Source organism: Mastigoproctus giganteus, chromosome 9 (assembly GCF_048544385.1).
Source record: "Mastigoproctus giganteus isolate SK-2022 chromosome 9, ASM4854438v1, whole genome shotgun sequence".
Lineage (NCBI taxonomy): Eukaryota > Metazoa > Arthropoda > Arachnida > Uropygi > Thelyphonidae > Mastigoproctus > Mastigoproctus giganteus.
In genome coordinates, this window is record NC_143583.1 from 152,068,445 (window position 1) to 152,092,424 (window position 23,980).

Sequence of the window (23,980 nt, forward strand, 5' to 3'; positions counted from 1 at the left end):
TTAATATTGGGAAGGATAAAAGCATGGTGTGGAGGAAAGCTGCCCCTCATCCAAATATTCATGCAGCTTGAGGTAACATCATTCATTTACCAGGTGTGAAGGCTGCTGGTAAGACTGCAAAATCACCAGTTGACTGTTTTTATTATTTTTCGATAATGAAATAACCCATATAGTGAAACATACTAATGAATATATTGATCATATCGCTTCTAATTTTTCAATGGCAAAGGATGCTAGAACAACAGATAACAATGAAATGAGAGCTTTGATAGGTATTTTAATCATGTCAGGAATGCCTTGGATAGCAGGGATAAACACGGCACATATGTGGCATAAAAATGGATTAGGTCCTGAGTTGTTGTCAGCAATTATGACCCAGAAGAGATTTCTATTTCTTCTTCGGGCCATAAGATTCGATAACACGAGTGACAGACACATTAGATAAGAATCGGACCAACTTGCAGAGTTTCGTGAATTTTTTTCCATGTTTTTGGACAGATGCCAGAGATTTTACTCACTTTCTGAGAATATAACTGTAGATGAACAGTTAGTGCCATTCAGGGGCAGATGCATATTCCTTCAATACTTGCCAAGTAAACTGGCAAAATATGGACTGAAGATACATTAGCTGATACTAAGATGTGCTACCGATTGAACATGGAAGTTTGTGGGGAGACAACGTCCTGGGCCATATGCCCTTTCAAATTCACCCCTTGATGTGGTGATGCGGCTTGTTCACCCAATTGAAGGAACAAACCGTAATTTGACCACAGACAATTGGTTCTGCAGTGTGCCTCTGGCTTCTAAATTAAGAGGGGAAAAACATTACTCTTGTTGGCACACTTCGGAAAAATAAACGTGAGCTACCGGCTGAATTGGTCAATGTGAAGGGATGCAAGTCAACTAGTAGTTTGTTCGCATTCCAAGATCAGACCACAATTGTGTCCTATGTACCAAAAAAAACACAGAAATGTGCTCCTAATATCAACCATGCACCAGGACGACACATAAATCCTAACAGTGGCAACAAAAGAAAGCCGGAAATTATTATGTTTTATAATATGAGGAAAGGTGGAGTAGAAGTCTTGGATGAAATGTGTAGAACGTTTACTACTTATCAGAAAACCAGGAGGTGGCCAATGGTACTTTTCCAAAGGATTTTGAACATTGCTGGAATAAATGCCTTGGCTATTTTCCATAGCAATAATCCAGAAGTGAGACGCCCTCGAAACAAGTTTCTCGCAGAGATTGGAAAAGGTTTAGTGAATCCACAGCTCCGTAAAAGAGCGGCCACCGTAACTCTTCCAAAATCTCTTCGTGCGAATTATAGTTGTATTCCACTTGAAGAAATTCCTGGACCTTCCCAACAGTGACCACCTAAACAAGGAAAATGTTACCAGTGCCCCAGGAAGAAAGACCATAAAACAAATAAATTCTGCAAAGCATGTTCAGAATGGGATTTGTAAGCGGCACTCAAAGACTGTCTGTGAATTATGTTTTGAGAAGATACCTGAAGAGAACGTTGAAAGTAGTGACAGTGATGAATAAAAATGCATACTTTTCAAGTAGGCTTTTTTATTTAGCTAAACTGCTTTATACTAGCATACATTATTTATATGTATATTTATATATACAAACACAGCAAAAATTATGTATGCTAATATAAAACAGTACAGCTAAATAAAATAGTCTACAAGTATATGTATATATATATAAATATACATATTTGCAGCAATTTTTAATTAGGATGTCACTACTACAACTTTTTCAGCAGGTCACTTATTATTATTAGCCATATGGTGTAAGGAAGCCTGAGGCTTATGCTGCACCGGCCCAAAAAAAAATTCCCCGAGTTACCCTGAGAGAGAGAGAAGTAGAAAGGAATTGCCATGGAAGAGAAGGATGATGATATCCAGCTCAGGACTCTGGGTGCACCAGGCCTATACTCACCAGATGTGAGCCCCTGGGGATAAATTATGAGACATTCTTTCAGAAGTGGTGTGTTTCTTGTAGGCTGGTTTGAGCAACATAATGCAGAAGGCTTTAGTTTTATTCTATCTTCCTGGTGCCCTAGTACATTATCATACAGTAGGATTTAGTTTATATTTAGAATTCAGCATGGCTTTTCATTTTTCAAGCAGATTAGTACACTTTTTTTTAAAATTAATTTAGATATTAGATTGACAGCTTTTTCATAATCATTTAGGGATTAGACTAATACAACTTTTTCATTCAGTTAGGTTTACTAATGGAAATTTGCACTTTTTTATTCAGTTAGAAATTAAATTTACAGCTTTTTTTATATTACTTTAGGATTACACTAGCACAGTTTTTTATTCCTTAAGGGATTACACTAACACATCCTTTTTTTTTTTCATTTAGGATTACAGTAGCACACCTATTTATTTTTAATTCACTTGGAGATTAGGTTGACATCTTTTTTTATTCAATTAGGTTTAGATTACGATAGCTTCCTTATTTAGTTGGAGATTAGCTAAATACAGTTCATTATTTTTATTGCTAGAGATTAGATTGACACAGTAAAAAAAATTTTTTTTATTCATTTAGGGAGTAGATTAGCACAGACTACATTAACATCAGCATAGCTTCTTGTTTAGGTGCGTACACTTCAGAAGGGCCAGAAACCTTTTGTTTGGATGCAACTGTAGTTGTGCAGCTTTTACACAAAGCAGTTGTGGCAGAGACTGAATGGCTACTCTTTTTTTCAGAGTTGTGGGATTTCACTACTGATGCCAATCTATATGAGCTCTCCATGTGTATTATTCACTTCTGGATTTTTGCTCTGCAGTATATGTTTATGGTATTAATCCCTCAAATGGAATCCAAAAAAAAAAACTGTCATTGGTCATTTTCGGCTTTTCTGAGACGAAGTAGATCACGTTTCATCCTACGGGTCTATTCCACATTCAAACATATTAAAGCGTAATTTCTGGTTTTCTACTATCACCACTGTTGCTATCTATAGAGCTGTCAAAGTGGATTGTGTAGGAGTACATTTTTTTTTTTTTTTTTGTGATATTCAGTTGGGAATTCTCTTTTTCTTTTTTAGTGAACCAACAAACAGTGTTTCCGCATAATATTTTAGTAGTCAAAGACAATGCTAGAACCAGTTGTTATAGGAGCATATTTTGATTAGTTTCTTCAATAGGGCAAACAAGCTGATTTATCACATTCAGACATGTTTGAAAAGTTGTTCAGCTTTCGTCTTCCTACATAAATCTCCACATTCAGTGTGTATTAAATCATATTTGCATAATGTAGTATGCAGTTCATATTTTGCTATTTTACTGGTATGTATTCGATGGGAAAAAGAATGTTTATCGTTGAACGAAACTAGCTGTTTATCTTCAGGATATTACAACACTATTTAATTTCTTTGGCATCTATCTAAAAACAAAAAATTTGTAAATGCTGCTAATTGGTCTGTTTCTTTCTCTTTTGAGTCTGTTACTTCGGACCAACCATTATTCCACATATTTTCCAAGTTTTAAATTGCTGCATGATACATTCCTAAAAAAAGTTTGTTGGAAAGCTAATTTCATCGTTATCTACAGGACAATCCTGTAGTGATGGGTGTTCTTGCTGCAGCCCTCATACTGGCAGATGACATATAATGTCATCTGCCAGTATGAGGGCTGCAGTTCTGGGCTGTGTAGATATTTTGGAGGCCAGCAGTTTTTCTTCATTCAGTGACTTTATTCTTTTCGATAATAAAACATTTCAAAATAAATTTATTTCTATAAAAAAGAGCATATTACTAGCCCTGATGCGTGCCTGCCATACATTTCATCAGCGTCTCTTCAAGTGCTAGCAGGATCTATTCCACCAAATCTTCATGTAGCTTACAGAGGGTTGTGTTACAGACTGAAAAAAGCAATTCCAACCGACTAATTTGAAATTAGAATCAGCATGAATAATCATAAGATCTCATGTGAGAAGAAAAACATCTGGAACGAACTGTCTACCTTATGGCAGACACAATGGGACACGTAGCTGACCGGGCAGGTTACTAGAAAGTTTCCCCAGAGGTTACCTAATGGATAAAGGAAGAAGATAATGGTTCTCCCTATTGATGCAGACATCATATCTCATTACTGGACACTATCGCTAAACGATAAACTGTGCATATTCAGACTTCATCATACTAACTTCTGCTCTTGCAGACAACGTGGAGACTGACAACATGTGTTATTTGACTGTGACATTTATGAGGACTTGAGAAAAAAAATTGTGTTAAAGAATTTCATCCTGGTGTAGAACATCATCTTGCGGAAAACAAAGAAATTCACTCCACCTTCCAGAACTTTGCTTCTCTTGTTTTTGAAAGATGCTGATCTACTAGACAAACACCAACTGGTTCCATCTGATTGTTTTTACCTGGGCACTGTTTGTATTATACGTACTGAGTTGTGTTATATGTACAGAGTGTAAATATGTACTGATGAACCATATACCAGTCTAGTTTCAATTATACTATTATGTTTTATGCCGAGTGTAAATGTAAATATGAGTGTTAACATATTATTATAAAAATAAAAATATTTGCTTGAACTTCATTTTGCTTTGCTGTGTTAAAAATATGACAAGCCAAAATTTACTTTTTTTTTCACTTTTTTTTTTTTTGGTAGAAAATATCAATAAATTACAGCCATTAGAATAGTATAACAACAGACAAATTTTAAAAAAAGTACTATACTATAGTCAAAAAATAAAAAAAGAGAACACAATCAGATTTTGGAAAGCCTTACCTTTTCAGTTCAAACTCAATAAGAGGAAACGACCATTCTTGTGGAACAAAACTTTCACATGCAATATTGTATATTGTAATTCAATTTCACAGGATGGGAATACACTGCACACAAATCTTATTCATGATAAGATTGTTTATTTATAAATTACTTGCATTTCATATACATAATAATATAATGTATCGTTTACTGATAATTAATTATTACACTATTTTTTCTAAAATTGACAAAGATCAGGATTTCACTTATTATAACATTGCCAGGTTAGGGCTATAGCCATTTCAAAGCAGCAAGAGCTCTGGACCTTTGACAACCCCCTGGCCTTCTCCCCACAAAAAAAGTACTTTTATTTCTCTCTCTCTCTAGGATTGGACTGAAAAGAGAGGTCCTTCCTTTCAGGATTTTTTTTTTTTCCCCTAGTGATTGAAGGGAAGTGGAAATTTCAGGAAAATGAACCCTATTTTATTTGGTAAACAGCTACTCTGTCAGTGCAAGAGAAGTGAAATTACAATTGCACCTCTGAATGAAATGAAAGCTTCCTAACATGATACTTATTTATGGTGAATTTTTCTGGCATGTGTGTGATAACGAAAAGAGAATTTTCCCTTGAAATTTTTTGATGATATCAAATATCTATCAAGAAATTATTTAAGTATTCAGTAATAATACAAATATGTGGAAACAATCCATTACTCATAGCGTATTTTTTCTTCCTTTGCACAAAAGGTGAGATGCATGCAAAGTTCCTTCGACATCAGTTTTCAAAGTTTATAATGCAGCTATCAAAGGAAAAATTTTCTTGAAATTTCGTTAGAAGATCAAATATATATACAGGAAACTGCTGATCCGACATAGTCCTCTAAAAACAATTATAATAAAGCAAACTTTTTTTATCAAATGCACATTGTAATGATCAGGTTTATACCAGTTTTTCCTGTTTCCATTGTGGCTTCCGATAGATGAATTTCCTTGATTTTCAGTGAGTAGATACAATATATATTGAAGAAAGGAATGCTGTCTTTTTTCTTTTTGAAAACAAATTGTTGTGATTGTTTTTTTCTTCTTTTGCACACCAGTTTTCGAAGTTTATAATACAGCTATCAGATATAAATTTTGGAAATTTCATTAGAAGATCAAATATCAGAAAATGTCCTGCACACCAATCGCAACAATTGCAGTGAAAGGAGTGAAGGTGGAGTTGTCTTTCTGACCAATAGAAATATAAAAAACAACATTTTGGAATTCAAAAGTACATCACCAAGGGTATCAAGACTACTACTCAGTATTTCTAAGAGGTATAAGCTGAAGGTTATAATTATTTATGCACCAACGTCTAGCCATGATGATGAAGAGGTTGAAGAAAGATACACCGAAATTGAGTCTTCTAGATGAACAGAAAACTCGCTACACTATCATTATGGGGGGACTTCAATGCTAAGGTTGGAAAGAGACAAAACAGTGTAGAAAGGGTAACTATGGGAAATTTTGGAATTGGTGAAAGAAATGAAAGTGAAAGAAAATGAAAGTGAAATTGGTGAAAGAAATGAATGAAAGACTTGTGGAATTTGCAGAATCTCGAGAAATGTCAGTAATGAACACTTTTTTTCAAGAAAAGGGTGAACAGAAAGCAGACATGGAAGAGCCCAAATGGATTAACAATTAATGAAATCTGCTTCATCTTCACTAAAAGAAGATATATTGTGAATGATGTTACTGTCCTAAACAAGGTAAGTGTTGGAAGTGATCACAGAATGGTAAGATGCACACTTGACATAGATGTAAGAAAAGAAAGGAAAAAACTGACTCAAGTAAATAATACAAAGGTCTTTCATATAACAGAAGATGAGAAAAAGCAGTATGTACTGGAAGTGAAGAACAAGTTTGGGCTTCTGCAGACTGCTCAGGACCAAGATATCGACGAGGAATATTACAACTTTCTGAAAGTAATAAAGCCCAAGAAACCTATAGGTAAAAAGAAATCCAAAGAAGAAAAAAATCAGTCAAGAAACACTTGTCATGATGAACCAAAGACGACAAATGACGAGCAAGAAAAACACTGATAGGGAGAAAATTGAGTATACTGACTTATGCGAAGCCATTAGAAAGACTCAGAGATGACATAAAAAAATTTAACACAAGAAAAGTAGAACAAGCATTAAGGGAAAACAAAGGATTTAAATCAGCAGCCATAAGCAGTAATACAGAAAACAAATGATACTGAAACTGAAGAATAGCGATGGTATACTTATAAATAGCAGAAGACTACTATAAAGAGTTATACAAGGAGCAAGGGAATGATGCCAGAAGTGGGGAAGATGGATCCCAAATTAGTAACACACTACATACCCGATATCCTTCCTGATAAGGTAGAACATGCGTTGAAGAAAATGAAGAAACAGAAAGCCCCAGGAGAAGAGGAAGTTACTGTAGAGTTGTTAAAATTGGGAAGAGACATGACAAAAACTGGCAAGACTTCACAAAATGGATTAGAAAAGGTTTGACACCTAAGGAGTGGTATAATGCAATCATAGTTCTGCTGCATAAGAAAGGAGATAAATCAGAAATTGGAAATTATAGACCAATTAGCTTGTTATCCCACATCTACAAGTTGTTCAGAGGGGTCATTACTAACAGATTAAAAAAAATCCTTGATGAGAATCAACCGAAAAAGCAAACTGGCTTTAGGACAGGATTCTCAACTATGGATCACCTTCACGTAATGTCACAGCTAATGGAGAAAGCAAATGAATATAAAACACCATTATGCCTGGCATTTCACCCCATACAGCATAAGGCAATGTTTCGGGCACTGGAAAGACAAGGCCCAGATATCCCATATATTATGATTTTGAAGAAAATATATGAGAACGCTACCTCCTTTATTAGACTAGACAAAGACAGTAGTAAATTTAAAATTGAGAAAGGAGTTCGACAAAGAGACAATATCTCCGAAATTTTTACTGCTGCCCTTGAAGCTTTTAGAAGATTAGGCTCGTCACAGAAAGGAGTCAATGTGAATGGAGAGTACCTAAACCATTTAAGATTTGCAGATGACATTGTGGTCATAAGCCACGATCCCAAAGAATTAGAGGAAAATCTTATTCAGTTATGCAGAGTTAGTAAGGATTCTGGTCTAAAGATGAATATGGCTAAAACAAAAGTAATGATGAACAAGTATGCCACAGAAAGGGATATAATGATTGAAGGAAAAGTAATTGAAAAGGTGGAGTCGTATACTTATCTAGGACAAGTCATTAGCTGTAATAATGATAAATGGCTGGAAGCCAAGAGAAGAATAAATTTTGGATGGATAGCATTCAGGAAATAGCCACATACTGAGGAGCAATATCCCAATTTGTCTGAAACGTAAAATAATGGACCAATGTATACTCCCCACCATGACTTATGGAAGTGAAACTTGGGCACTCACCAAAAGAATGGAAGAAAAACTGAGAACTACACAGCGACGAATGGAACAAATTATATTGGGAATCAGACTGTTAGATATGAAGAGAAACACATGGGCAGCAAACTCAAGTAGCATTAGCATTAGCAGAGGCATTTGATGCAAGAAAGCAAGCTTATGCAGCATCAGCCAAAAAAAAAAAAAAAAAAGGACATTCTTATCAAAACTAAAGAACTAAAATGGTCTTGGGCAGGACACATAGCTCAAAGACATGATGACAGATGGACTAAGAGAATAATAGAATGGTACCCAAGAGGAGCTAGAAGAAAACCTGGAAGACAACGACAGGGATGGACAGATGAAATTCATGAGTTTGTGGGTAGTAAATCGATGGCTATTGCACAAAAGGAAAGGCCTTCATCCTGCAGTGGATTGAAAATGGCTGATGATGAATGCAAAATAATGTTGGAATGTGAAAATGCAAAGTATTGTTCTCTAAAACAATTACAGTAAAGCAATGTTTTTTTGTTTTTTTTTTTTAAATCAAATGTGCATTGTGTCATCAGTTTTACAACAGTTTTTTTTTCCCGTTTCCACTGTGGTTTCCAATAGATGAATTTCCTTGATTTTTTTTGTTAGTGGATACAATACATATTGAAGAAAGGAAATAAGATACTTTTGTTTTTAAAAAACAATTCGTTGCAATTGTTTCGTACAACAATTACAAAAAGTAAAAAAAATATTGTTCGAAACTAATGATGCTCAACTATTTGTTTTCCAAGAAAGTTGCTTACATTTTTATTTTCTCCTTGGATCACCTTGGTAACACTAATGACATAACCTTGACCAGTCAATTATAGCTTCGTGTGTGTTGATTCGTTTTAGCCTGCAGCGCCGGGATGACCTGGCAAATTCAAACAAATGCAGTAACGTGTTAGATAATCAATGTGAACGGCTCCTGTTTTTGGTGGTCATAATTTCAGAAAATATGTGATCATACGGCTTTGTTGTTTTCAAGTGAATTAATAGCTTTTGCTGCAATTTAAAGGTAGGAAATCAAAGATTATACTTCTGTTTATGTGTATTGAGTTTCAATTTTGTAAAATTCAGTTAGAAATTATGGAAATGATTAATTATTTCAGGGGGGGGGGGGCAATTTTCAAGTTAGGACTAAAAATTAACTTTGACCGGGTTAAAGTAAATTCACTACACAAACACATGTTGTCAAAAGTAACTAGACACCTACGTGTTTTAAAAAACATTTTATTAACAAAATATTTAATAACATATTGGTGAAAACACCTTTGGGCTTAATACACACTGCATCTAACCTTGGTGATGGACTCAGAACCAATTTTAAATAATAAGAAAGCAATATTTTGGTCAATACCACTTTCAACACAACAATCACTTCAGCTAAAGAAATGCAGATAGGGTAACCAACTCTTGATCAGCCAATTTCTGGATATCGATCTTAAAAAAAAAAAAAATCAGGATTTTTTCATTGGTACATCAGATTATAAAATACCTTGTATTTTATGGTGGACCCCACATTATCTATACATGACAATGAACATGTTTCACACATACTGCGATGTGGCAGCACACACACACACACACACGTGTACCAATTAGAAACTCGGATTTTGTTTGTGTTCGGGAATCTAAGATAAATAAGCATCGAAGATGTAAATAGTGATTTATTTTTTTATTTAAAATTTCTATACACATTCATGTTATGCTAGTTAATGAATTTTAGTACAATCTTTTATTAATATATTTTATATTATTTATTTTACGTTATGTGATAAATCGGGACAAATAGTGTCCCGCCTAGGGTTCTTTTGAGATGCCTCTATAGAGAGCCAAAATTTGGGACAGTTGGTCACCCTAATTGCAGGCATGTTATAGCCTGGCCCAATGATAATATTAAAAGGTGCTCAATGAGAGGTGAGGTTGTAATTCTGGGCATATGAATGAAACTTTTGCACACCCATGTCCTCAAACAAATTCATTACATGCTCTATGTACTCCACAATTGTAATGCTGTAATAGAAAAGGAGCCTCCCCATGCTGCTGCCACAGTACAGACAGAGCAGAATTGTCCAAAATGTTAAATGTACCACAACCATTCCAGAATGTCCACTGACCACATGGCATACATCATTCCAGGAATGACAGCCAAAGGTCCAAGCCCAAACCACAAGTAACAATACCAGAAGGTACTTCAGCCAAACTTCGAGTTTAAGTGAGAGGTTGGGATCACTGGGACAACATACGGAAATTTTTTTCCAGGCATTTAACAGATCACAAACACAACCATCAGATTTTATATGTGCATATCATGATTCATCACTCCAGAACACAGCTTTTCAACATTCCTGGAACTAGTTACATTGAACTGCAAACCAGAAAATTGGTACTGTGCACTGAGTAGTGATGTTTGGTTTGTGTGCTGCAGCTTGTCCACAAAATCAGATGCTATAATGCTCCCTACATAATGCTACCTGGTACTAATATTTACTATGGCCTCCATGAACTGGCTGATAACATTCAATGAAGACCAATGGAATCTACATTCCACACTTCTCAGTGCCCTCCAGTTTCTTCCCATCAAACTGTGGTCTACTTTAATGTTCCCACTGTAGTAGCCCCATGATGTTTCCATTCAGCAATTTGTCAGCCAGGTTGATCTAGGATGTTGCAGTTTTTTGAAATGACATGAAAAAATTGATCCATAGAATTCCAAATTGACCCCTTGCTTAAAGTCACTAAACTCTCACTGTCTCTACATCTCTCGTATGTTGTTGATCTGCTTACTTCTAGCACAAATGTAGTCGCTTTTATACCTATACCTGACGTGTATAATGAGCAAGGTTCATTTTTATCAAATCTGAGGGTGTGAGATACTCCTGGCAATAAAGTATAGGTGATGGGAAGGGGAGGGAGGGAGAGAGAGAGAGAGAGAGAGAGAGAGAGAGAGAGAGAGAGAGAGAGGGCAATTTTCAGAAAATGCATGTGCACATAATGTACATTTTGTTTCTAAAGGCATAATTTTAATAACAAAACCCAGCATAATTTTCAAATTTGACTTACACAGGGAATCCTCCACAGATATATTCTCTACAAATTTCAGGGGGACACCTCACATCCAATAATGTGAGCTGACCCAATGAAATTTGCCAAAGTCAACTGTACTGATAAGAAAACAACAGTTTATTTAATTTTTAAAGGAAGAAAAACTAAGAGTTACCGTTTCAACAAACATTATGGTGAAGCACCATACTGTTTGTTGAAACAGTACCAGTATAGGCAATGATGCAAGTAAGCAAGCTAACAGAGCAAAAGCCAAAAAAAAAAAAATAAAATAAAATGCTCAACTCATCTGTCCATCCCACTCTATGCCTACTTATTCCAGCAAGATGGATAGATACTTCAAACTTGACAATAAACATGTAGAAAGAATTCTAATGATGGCATTATGCCAAGAATTAATGGTTACCAAGATTCCCTGACTGTTTCATCAGGAATTTTCGGCTAAAACTATTTAAAATGCATACTTAAATATATTTACAAAAAACTACAACAAAAACTAACAAATATTATATTTACAGTTAGTATATAAATCTTCCTCAGTGAAAAATAACTTAATAAACAGTGACTGAATCTATGCTCACAGCTCTAGGGAAGTAGCACAATCATCTAGAAAGCAGAAAGAAGGAAAGCCTTCTACAAATTATGTTTTAAGCTCCTGAATGAAACAAAAATTATAAACATTCAACAGACACACTGAGTATTCAAGCATGATTCAACTCCTGCTAAGAAGACAACAGTCCCAAGTTCATCAAAGACAAATATTGACCTTAGAGAAGCTCAGAGGGCCAATTTTAACAATGGGATCCTTCCACTTGTTCAGATTACAAACCTAAGAGGGCATAGATTCAAATTAAGAAAAGACAGATGTAAAATAGATGTGCGGAAATTTGCCTTCAGCCAGCGGGTGGTTAATTGCTAGAACAAACTTTTCCCTGAAAGAATTATACATTTTCATGTTTGTATCCAATGGAACATTCTGTCAGCCTATCTCATAAACAAGTTAACAATCTTAACAGTTACTGCTATGCGTATGTAAAGAATTTTCTTCAAAACTAAAAGGGAAAAAAAAACTTTTTTTTTAGTGATTGAAAAGGTACATTTGCCCTATGGATATTCAATCTCACAAGGGAATTACTCTAGAAAAAGGTCAAAATTTTGTTAAGTTTTCATTGAAACTCTTTCAAAACAATAAACACTTTTTACAAATTCAAAATAATTTATAAATTATTGCAAGTGCACATCAGAGAAGCACATTATCAAAGAAATTTACAGTGATATTATACATTTTGGTAGCCTGGTCCTATAATATATTATCATATTATTAGTGGCAAATGATGCAAGGAAACAAGCAAGGAAGCTTATGCAGCATCAGCCAAAAAAAAAATTATCCATCCCACTCTTAACACTTTGTCACATCTTTGAATTTATTCAAACTACCCACCTCTACACCAGATAGAAGTCTGTTCCAACAAACAACAGCAGTTGATTGTTGGAAGAGACTTCTATCTGGTGTAGTACTAATACTAACACTGGGTGGTAGATGACTCTCCTCGACCAATGCAATACCACCACTTTGCTTATCGGAAGCTTGAAGTGGCGAAATCCATGTTCAGTCTCCAGAGAAAACTTTCCAGCAATCCTTTCCCTCCCCAACCCCAGGGGCTCATATCTGGTGAGCATGGGCTTGGCACACCCAGGGTCCTGAGCTGGATATCATCATTCTTCTCTTTCTTGGTGATTCCCCCTTCTACTTCTGACTCTTGTTTGTGTTTCTTTCTTTCTCTCTCTCTCTCTCTCAGGATAATTCAGAATTTTTTTTTTTTTTTGGCTGGTGCAGCATAAGCCTTGCACCATATAGCTAATAATAATAACATCTCCTTCAACCCATAAGTTTTGATACATTTCATGTTTGGGGTTTGCACAAAAAAAAATAATAATAATAAACTGAGGATGATGTTTTGTTTTTCACAAACTAACGAATTAAAATTCAGCAAGCATAATTTTCAAAAAATTTTACCTTTTCTTCTTGTAGAAAATACTAAACTAGATAAAATAACTTAAACATAAGCAAAGAACATATGAAACTAAGAAACAAGTATACAGCCTTTATAGTACTCTCTCTAGACAGCACAATAGATGCGAAGGAAAATCCAAGCCATAATACAAATTATCCAAGCATACCAACATCAATTGGTTGTTCATTTCACGGGCCTTTCTTTTTACAGGCAGATATGAAGTTTTCTGAGCAATGCAGACAGGCTGCCAGGGCAGGTCATGGGGTTTTGTCAATGATATATAGGAATTTTGCTAGCAGGGAAAAGGAGGTAATTATCCCTCTGTATAAGGCAATGGTCAGGCTACGCCTTGAGTGCTGCGTACAGGTCTGGAGGCCTCATTTTAGGAAGGATGTAGATTTACTTGAGCGTGTACAGAGAAGGGCAACAAGATTGGTGAGGGGAATGAAGGGATCATCTTACCAAGAGAGGCTTAAATTCTGCAAATTGCAGTGGCTGGAGACTAGGCACCTGCACGGTGATCTGATTGAGGTGTATAAGGCCTTGAATGGGTTGAGCACGCTGAATTCTGATGGGATCCTTCCACTTGTTCAGATTACGAACCTAAGGGGGCATAAATTCAAATTAAGAAAAGACAGATGTAGAATAGATGTGCGGAAATTTGCCTTTAGCCAGCGGGTGTTTAATTGCTGGAACAAACTTCCATCTGTCGTTGTGGAAGTTGATAGGTTGAATAAATTTAAGGAGGAACTGGACAGGCATTTGGAGGGAATGGTGTGATTTTTTTTTTTTTTTGGCTGATGCTGCATAAGCTCATACACATGCTTTCTTGCATCATATGCCACTACTACAGTACTGACTGACCACAACACTTGCGGTTCCTTTTGATGCAAGTTTGCATTTTGACAGTGAACATGTTAAACTCCTCAATCAGAATTCATTGCAGGTACCTAGTCTACAGGAGCTGCAATTTGCAGAACTGAAGACTTTCCTAGTAAGAGCACTGTTTTGTTCAACCTCCCTAATCTTGTTGCTCTTCTCACAGGTCCACATCCTTACACAAATGAGGCTTCAAGAAATGTATGCAGTACTCCAGATGTCACCTAACCATTGTCTTATGCAACAGGAGAATCATCTCTTAACAAAATTCCTCTATATTATCGACAAAATCACATCAGCTATCCTGGAACTGCACTGCTCAGATAACTTCACATTTTAATGCACAAATATATACCCAGGTTTTTTCCTTCTCCACTATCCTGGGTGTGGTTCAACACTGTATATTAATCTGAAGATTATTGCTACTCATATGAAGTACCTTGCATTTCTCAATGCTAAACTTTAACTGCCATTTCTCAGTACATGTGAAATTTAATTTCTCTACATCTTGTTGAAGGTGCAAACATTAATTACTATCATTAACAGCCTGCCAATTTACATATCATCTACAATTTTAAACATTAAGCCTGATATGCCTTTATCAATAAATACTGAAAACAACAATGGACCGGCAATGAACCCTGGAGTACTCCAATAATATCATTACTCATTGAAGAGCATATCCATTGATAACCACTCTTTGAAACTCAAGCACTCCTTTATCCTTAGAAGTAATTTCCCTTAATGCCACACTACTCCAACTTATATAGCATAGTTCTCTGAAATCTAAGTATATGATGTTAAAATTATTTTTTGTATCCAATTCTTTGTTACTGTGTCACAGTATCTAATCAAATGGGTCAGACAAGATTGCCTCTTAACAAACCCATGCCGTGGTTGCATTATAAATGCTCCTGTCTAGATGGTCCTACATTACTTCTTTAACCAATAATTTTGCATGGAATGGAAGTTATGCTAAGAGGTCTGTAATTGCTCATATCACGCTTTTATCCCCTTTCATTAATTATGGATACATTTTCACAACTCCAGTCCACAGATCCAAAAATACTCTCACAATTATGGCTTAAGGTTTTTACCTTCTTTAATATCGAGAATCTTTGGTGGGTGAGATAAATCCCATCCACTCCAGGTGCCTTTTTATGTTTAGCTTTAACAATTTCTCTTCGCTTTCAGATATCACAAAATCATTTTGTTCCTTGTTAGAGTTTGATAAATTAGCATCCCCTTTCCTAAATAATACCGCTTGTGTGAATGTAGATACAGAATACCTATTTAGTTTGACAGAAACCTGGACAGGATCATCAATAGTTAAACCATTGTAGTCAAGTGGACCAATGGAATTCATCCCCTTCCTTCTATTGTTTACATAACTAAACGTCTTTTGTTTTTCTTTGCATCCTTAATTTGTCTATATCTCCTTCATGACTTTAATACAGACTAGTTAGTTTATATCTACTGTAGGCTTCTGCATTTCCTAATAATTTTTATGCATGCCATTCATTTTTCTTCTTTGCCACTTATAAGTTCATCTGTTCTAGCAGTTTCTATAATTACTTCTCTGAATGCTTCCCATTTAGAATATGTTTTTGGTAACATTATCAGTTAGTGCCACTGTATAAAATTTAAAACCGTCTGAGGCCACTATAGTCACCGTTACAAAAGCAAAAACCCCTTCCCTTTACACTCGATGGCAGTTACATCTTTAAGTAAATCCCACATGAATATGCTGTGATTGCTGTCACCCAGTAGTTCTTTTATCTGGATATCCTTAATGCATAATAAGTTGCTGCTGATCAAGAGTATTACTTTCTCTCTTTGTTTCTCTGACATGCTGCAGTAGAAAACAGTCACCCAATAAATCCACAAGAGTCTTGCTGATGTATGAATAATCAAAGCCACAAGTTCCAGTCAATATCTGGAAAGTTAAAATCTCCCATTATAAGACATTGATTTATTGGCCCACTCTTTTTGTCTGTTTAGCTATTCATTGTACTCAACACAGTCATTAGGCCTATAACCACTCCCACTATCACTTCTGTTTTCTCAGTACTCACATCATACCAAACTGACTCAATATACATTCATCAATAATACTCCTACCATTAGTGTACCTGCACCTGTTTTTATTCTTAGTTACCATAACACAATCCATGTATCTGCTTGTTCAACAAGGAAACCCCAACAGGCCTAAAATCCCTAACACTTTGCTTTCCAAGCTGCTGCATGTTCTAACAGAAGCAGTGCTAAACCTTGCACCTGTCTGTGGCTGTAGTTAATCTATTTGTCTGTGTATTCTTCCCCCCCCCAAATGTCAACAGCAGTTTTTTGACCCACCTAATACTGCCTAAACAGCATCAGCAAATACTCATGCATTTCTTCGATTTTAGGGTATTCCATTCATGTAAAATGAACCTTGTAGTTGCTCTAGAGCCGTACTCGTCATGTACTCTCTCCTATCAGGTCAATAAGGACTTCTACAAGAAGTTTGTTTGTTGTTTGGTTTTCAGGAGCATTAGCAACTAAGGCCATATTGCTCCGTTTACAAGAAGTGCTTTTAACTGAAGCAATAAATAGCCTTTCATGTTTGAAAGACATACATGAAATTAATTTAACTATTATCAATGCTACTTGGAATGTGCCATCATGTTTTTATTTTCAGCCATTGGAGAAACAAGTTTATATGAGTGAAATAGAGGAAGGCAAGGCCAAAGCACTGCAACTTGCCTTTCCATTTCCACTTTTGCAAGCCAATTTTTGATGACTGGCTGACTTGTTAGTTTTTACCTTTTTGATTGCTGCATTATGCCTAATGAAAAAAAGGAGACAGTCTTCTCTTTAGTAATTAGAGGAAAGAGAGGTGATGATTTCATCAGGTCTGTTCAAAAAAAAGTAAGCTGTGTCAAAAAATTCCACTGAAATATAAGCAGTGCTCTTACTTCATATCGATGGGTGGCCGATGATGATCCTGCTGAGGTAGCTGACAAACCAAATGAGTATTTTGCATCTACATTCATGCATAAGGAATTCTGTAGGGAAGTGGAGGACAGAATCTTATTAAACTCTAACAAGGAGCCAAATGACTTTCTAATAACTGAGAGCAAAGTGGAGGAAAAAATTGTTGAACTTAGACATAAGAAAGGCACCTGTAAGGTGATCTGATTGAGGTCTATAAGGCCTTCAATGGTTTGAGCAGGCTCAATGCTGATGGGATTCTTCCTCTTGCTCAGATTACAAACCTGATGCAGCATAAATTCAAATTGAGGAAAGACAGTTGTAGATGTACAGAAATTTACCTTTAGCCAGCGGGTAGTTGATTGCTGGAACAAACTTCCTTCTGTCATTGTGGAATTTGATAGCTTAAATAAATTCAAGGAAGAACTGGACAAGCTTTTGGAGCAAATGGAAGAATGGGAAGAAATGGGGGGTGAAATGGGAAGCGTGTATTTTTTTTTTTTTTTTTTGGCTAATGCTGGATAAGCTTGCTTTCTTGCATCATGTGCCTCTATTAATACTAATGCTTTCTTGATAAGAGCACCAGTTTGTTCCCTTCAATCTAGTTGTCCTGCAGTGCAGGGCAACTAGACTGAAGGAAACAAACTGTATTGAAGGGAACAAACCTATTCCAGCAGATCTATATACTTCCTAAAGTGAGACTTCAAGACCCGTATAGAGTACTGAAGATGCGGCCTAACCAAGTACAAGGGGATAAACACTTATTACTGTATAAAGCAATGGTTAAACCACATGCTCAGTGCTGAATGCAGGTCTGGAGGCCTCATTTTAGGAAGGATGCAGAGCTGCTGCTGGAACATACAGAGAAGGGCAATGAGACTGGTGAAGGAAAAAATGGGGTGCTCTTATCAAGAAAGGCTTCAGTTTTGTAAATTAAAGCATCTGAAAAATAGACAACTGTGAGGAGATCTGACTGAGGAGGCTAAAAAGTCAGCTTTAACCAAGGATACAACATAAGCTTCAGGTTGTAACAGATGTCGAAGTTTGAATGGGCATAAATTGTGGGCAATAGCTTTGGGCAGACATCAAAAGACAATTACCATTTGAACAAGCAAGTTTCCAACTCCTAGCCAATTCACCTTAAACACGTCACAGGGTATCGTGACTCACACGGAAATAGCAGATGGCGATTTACGGGTGAGTCATGATTTAATCCGTTGTGGAACCTGTGGAATGTTTTCCAAGGTCGACCTGGTGACTAATCCTAGCTCACCTGGGGATTCTTTTCTTTGTGATCGATGTAAGGAGTGCACCGATCTTAAATTACAATTTGGTGCACTGAGGGAACAATTTGAGTCCCTGAAAAAACGAGTGCTTGCCCTCGAAAATAATGCATCTGGGAGCTCGTCAGGGACTCAAAACTCCAGCAATCTACCAAGTGATGCACACCCGATTCGAGCCTCAAAACAGAAAAACCAAGTGCAAACTACTCTGGTTAAAAAGGACATTGTATTATTAGGAGACTCCATTGTCAGGGAAACGGGGAATATTTTTTGTAATAAAGATAGGTGGAGGAGAACCAGGGTATGTCTGCCGGGAGCAACTATTGATGATGTCACCAACAGACTGTCAGATTTTAAAGGGGGTAAAGAAAATATTATTATTCATGTGGGGACAAACGATATTAAACGTACACGATCTGACGATTTGTTGGAAAAATGTGTGTGTGTGTGTGTTATGGAGGTTTAATGGCGCATAAGCTGCTGAGGCTATAGTGCGCCTTGTTGGAAAAATACAGAACCATGCTGAGGAAATGTCGCGAGCTAGGCCATAATGTCTATGTGTCTGCAATTCTGCCCAGACACGATAGGAGGGATTATATGTTAAGAGCCTTGTGGATTAACTCAAGACTTGAAGGAATCTGCAAGGCTTTAGGGGGTAAATTTCTATCAGCATGGCCCACACTTGTAGGTAGAAGGAATTTGTTTTGTAGAGACGGGATACACTTAAACAAAGGTGGTGCAAAAGTTTTTGCCAGTATTATTGAGGATACCTTAAAGGTTCAGGGAAACTGCTAGTTAGGGGGGATGTGGGTAATACTGACACGCGTTTATCTGATAATATTGGTCAAAGTAACTCTTGCACATACCTCAAGAGTTCTTATCTGTTACCCCAACTGGACGTATTATCTAGATGTTCTGGGGGCACAAACGTTTCACGTGGGCGGGTAGCTAATGCCAGGGAAGAGAGCCTAAAAAACTTCAAGGGTTGTGTTAGGGTTGTTAAATATACAAGAACAGTAAATCTTAATTGTTTATACAGTAACGTTAGAAGTGTCGTCAATAAAATGAGCGAATTCGAACTGCTGGTTAAAACAAGTAACGCGGACATAATAGGGCTTACAGAGACGTGGTGCCACCCAGAAATTGGGGATGATGAGTTTCAGTACGGCTTGTATAATGTATTTAGGAAGGATAGGTTAGATAGAAGGGGTGGTGGGGTAATGCTTCTTATCAGAAGGAGCCTGAGTGTGACGATAGCTTTCCCGGATTCAGACATTTCACATGCTGAAATAGAGTCTGTATGGTGTGAGATAGTTGGAAACAAAGGTATAATGCGAGTAGGAGTAATCTACAGACCAGGTGATTGTGAAGATTATGACAAAAGCCTCTACATGCAAATAGAATGGGCAAGTAAGCGTCAATGCCTTATTATGGGTGATTTCAATCTGCCTCTAATTGATTGGAGTAAATGGGAAGGAAACTCGACATGGGGAACAAAATTTTTAAATCAACTAGATGACTGTTATTTGTATCAACATGTCAGGGAAAATACTAGAGAAAAGAATATCCTAGACCTCATCATCACACATGAATCAGATGACATAACAGGGCTGACAGTAGAGGAACCAGTAGCAGGAAGTGATCACGGAGTTCTACGGTGGATGATGACGAGAGAGGTAGCAGAAGTAAAAGGCAAAGGAATGGGTTTTAATTTCAGAAAAGGAAATTATGATGCCTTAAGGTACTACATGGCCTCTATTAACTGGGTAGATATCGCGCAGAGAATGAATACGATTGAACTGTGGTACGCTTTTAAAACATTAATCACAGATGCCTTGAATGCGTATATACCATTAAAAAAATACTCCACGAGGAGGGTTCCAAGTTGGATGACTAGTGAAGTTGCCGCATTACTTGAGCAGAAAAAGGTGGCATGGAAAGGATACAGAACAATAAAAAGTACTGAAGCCTATAACAGCTACAAGGTGATGTGTAATAGAGCCACAGAAAAGGTTCGACAGGCAAAGGCAGTTTATGAGAAATCACTAGCAAACAGAGCAAAGAGGGGGGATAAAGAATTCTTCACATATATAAATGCCAAGAAGAGCAGGACAAACCAGATCGGACCTTTATGTAAGGGAAAGGGGATAGTAATAAATACACCAGCTGCCGTTGCAGATGAACTCAACAGTTATTTTGCATCGATATTTGCAAATGAAAAGCCTTTTGTGGCAAAGGGAAATTGTGGGAGCGAAGTTAAAAAATATGTAATTAATGATATTGAAATTTCGCAAGATTATTTAATGAAAAAACTTTCGAGCCTACAGACCAGTAAGGCTCCTGGAGTTGATGCAATATACCCTATAATCTTAAGAGAGGCGGCAAGCGAGTGCATTGAACCATTGAGGCTAATTATGCGAGCATCATTAGACTCTGGGAAGATTCCCTTGGATTGGAAAAGTGCAAATGTATCTCCCATACATAAGGGTGGCTCTAAAAGTGAAGTTGGAAATTATCGACCTGTCAGTCTGACTTCAGTAGTAGGGAAAATCATGGAGGCAATGATCAAGGGTGGAATTCAGGATCATTTGGATCGAATTGAAATTCTCAAGGATACTCAGCATGGTTTCGTAAAGGGAAAATCATGTTTAACAAATCTGGTTCGCTATTTCGAAAGGGTCACTCACGAGCTGGATTTAGGGAATAATTTCGACATTGTTTATTTAGATTTCAACAAAGCTTTTGACTCAGTCCCACATGAGCGGTTGCTTTATAAGCTGGAACAGGTTGGAATCACTGGGAAAATCCTTAGATGGATAGAAGGATGGCTTCAGGGCAGGAGGCAGAGGGTTGTGATAAATGGCTATTCCTCAGATTGGGTTGATGTAAGAAGTGGGGTTCCCCAAGGATCAGTATTAGGACCACTGTTGTTTTTAATTTTCATAAACGACATTGATGAAGGGATAGAGGGCGTGATGTCTAAATTTGCAGATGATGTTAAAATTGGGAGAGTAGTTAATGATCACTGTCAAGCTGAGCTTCTTCAGAGAGACCTAGATAGACTTCAGGAATGGTCAGAAAAATGGCAGCTGTGCTTTAATCCAACAAAGTGTAAGGTATTACACCTGGGAAACAGTAATCCCAAAAAAACTTATTCACTTGGTGGAGTTCAACTAAACCCAGTACTGGAGGAAAGGGACTTGGGTGTTACGATACGGTCAGACATGAAATTCTCTGAGCATTGTAAACAGGTTGCAAGGAAGGCCCATGGTGTCCTATCGATGATCTATCGAACTTTTGCAAGTAGAGATAGGGACGTGATAATCCCATTATATAAGGCTTATGTTAGACCACACTTGGAATACTGTGTTCAAGTATGGAGACCTCACCTGAAGAAAGACATCGAGCTTCTTGAAAGGGTGCAAAGAAGGGTAACTCGCCTGGTGAGATCGGCAAAAGGGCGTCCTTATGAAGAAAGACTTCGAATATGTGGGTTGCAGAGTTTGGAAACTAGACACCTTAGAGGAGATTTGATTGAGGTGTTTAAGGCTCTGAGAGGCATCAGTAAAATGAATGAGGACAAAATTTTCAAGATTATAAATGATGCTAGAACTAGGGGACATAAATTCAAGTTACGGGGGGAAATGTTTAGATTGGATTGCAGGAAGTTCTATTTTAGCCAGCGAGTTATAAATTACTGGAATAAGTTGCCTTCATGGGTGGTAGAGGCCGAGAGTTTGGGGAAATTCAAAGGTCATCTGGATAGTACTTTCGGGTAAGGGAAGCACATAGGATGATAGGTTTAATTTCCTTTTTATTTATTTTTTATTTTATTAATTATTATTATTTAGTTATTTATTTTTATTTTTTTATCATTGTTTTGTTCGGATTTATTTTTTTTTATTTTTTATTTTTTTTTGGCTGGTGCAGCATAAGCCATAGGCTTTCTTGCACCATGCGGCCGTTACTAATACTAATACTAAAATACTAATACTAATACTTCCTAAAGTGAGACTTCAAGACCCGTATAGAGTACTGAAGATGCGGCCTAACCAAGTACAAGGGGATAAACACTTATTACTGTATAAAGCAATGGTTAAACCACATGCTCAGTGCTGAATGCAGGTCTGGAGGCCTCATTTTAGGAAGGATGCAGAGCTGCTGCTGGAACATACAGAGAAGGGCAATGAGACTGGTGAAGGAAAAAATGGGGTGCTCTTATCAAGAAAGGCTTCAGTTTTGTAAATTAAAGCATCTGAAAAATAGACAACTGTGAGGAGATCTGACTGAGGAGGCTAAAAAGTCAGCTTTAACCAAGGATACAACATAAGCTTCAGGTTGTAACAGATGTCGAAGTTTGAATGGGCATAAATTGTGGGCAATAGCTTTGGGCAGACATCAAAAGACAATTACCATTTGAACAAGCAAGTTTCCAACTCCTAGCCAATTCAAAACAGTTTTGATTGCTTAATAACTTTTAATAACTTTTCCAAGATTAAGAGCAGACAGAAAATGATGCTGGTGATTCAGATACAAATTAATTGCAATATTATCATTATGCTATTCAAGAAATATGCATTTAGTCAAAGTTTAATAAAAAGGCGGCACTCACCTCAATAATCTGTTGTGGTTATGTGAATCATGGAAACAGTAGTGTGAGAAATCACTGATTAAACTAAAAACGGAGTTTAAAGATCGCGATAAGAAAAACGTAATTTAAAAAGAGTAATTGAAAAACTTAGCCTAGAAGAGGAGGGGTGCGCCATATCCTCCTCTAGTTGTCGAATTACAAAGCTGTATAAATAAAATAAAATAATCTCAAATTAAAATTTAAAATTAAAAAAGGAATAAGGCCAATAGCCGAGAATGACTGACTTTCGATAAATTCATCTTCAGTTGGCAATAAAAAGAAGAGCGAAAGGGTTGCTGTTGATCTTAAGTACCCAAAATGTTTTGCTGAACACGTAAATTAATTCGCGTGAGATTCCAAATGGTAGACAAGGTAACCGGAAGTTGTGTGTTTAAGACGTCAAGATTGGTGTTGAGACGATATCATTCTATTACAAGGGTTTTTGTTGTCTTTAGTGTCACAAATGTGGGTTTTTTTTTATATTTGTTAAAAAGGGCTCCTAATTTATTATAGGTAGGAAAAATTAGAGATATCAGTGTTAGTGAAGATATGATGTAATCATCTAGCGATTTGGCAGTGGTAAGGGAGAAACAATGCGAATGTTGGATGGGTTGGATTTTTTATAACTAGGTTTTGAAACACTTAAAGTACTAATCTTATTTTTAACAGTTGAAATAATTTGTTGGATTAGTTTTATGGGATATTTCCTGGCTGCAAATTTTTCAGTGAGATATTTTAGCTCGAAAGATAGATCAACCTCTGATTGGTAGTATTTGAAGGCATTAAAAACTTGATTGTAAAGAACTGATTTATTTACACTAAGGGGGTGGGATATGAGAGAAAATGTAGATATTGGCCTGTGTTGGTTTTTTTTCCTGTAGATTTTTGTCTTTAGCCTGTTATTTTGTTTATATATGGTTAAATTAAGA

General features: G+C 36.6%; 1 protein-coding gene across 4 annotated transcripts in view; it reads right to left on the minus strand.

The window, feature by feature from the left end:
- Nucleotides 1-23,980, minus strand: part of faf (ubiquitin carboxyl-terminal hydrolase-like faf) — a 1,326,265-nt gene that overhangs the window by 1,236,130 nt on the left and 66,155 nt on the right. The gene's annotated exons all lie outside the window — the stretch shown is intronic.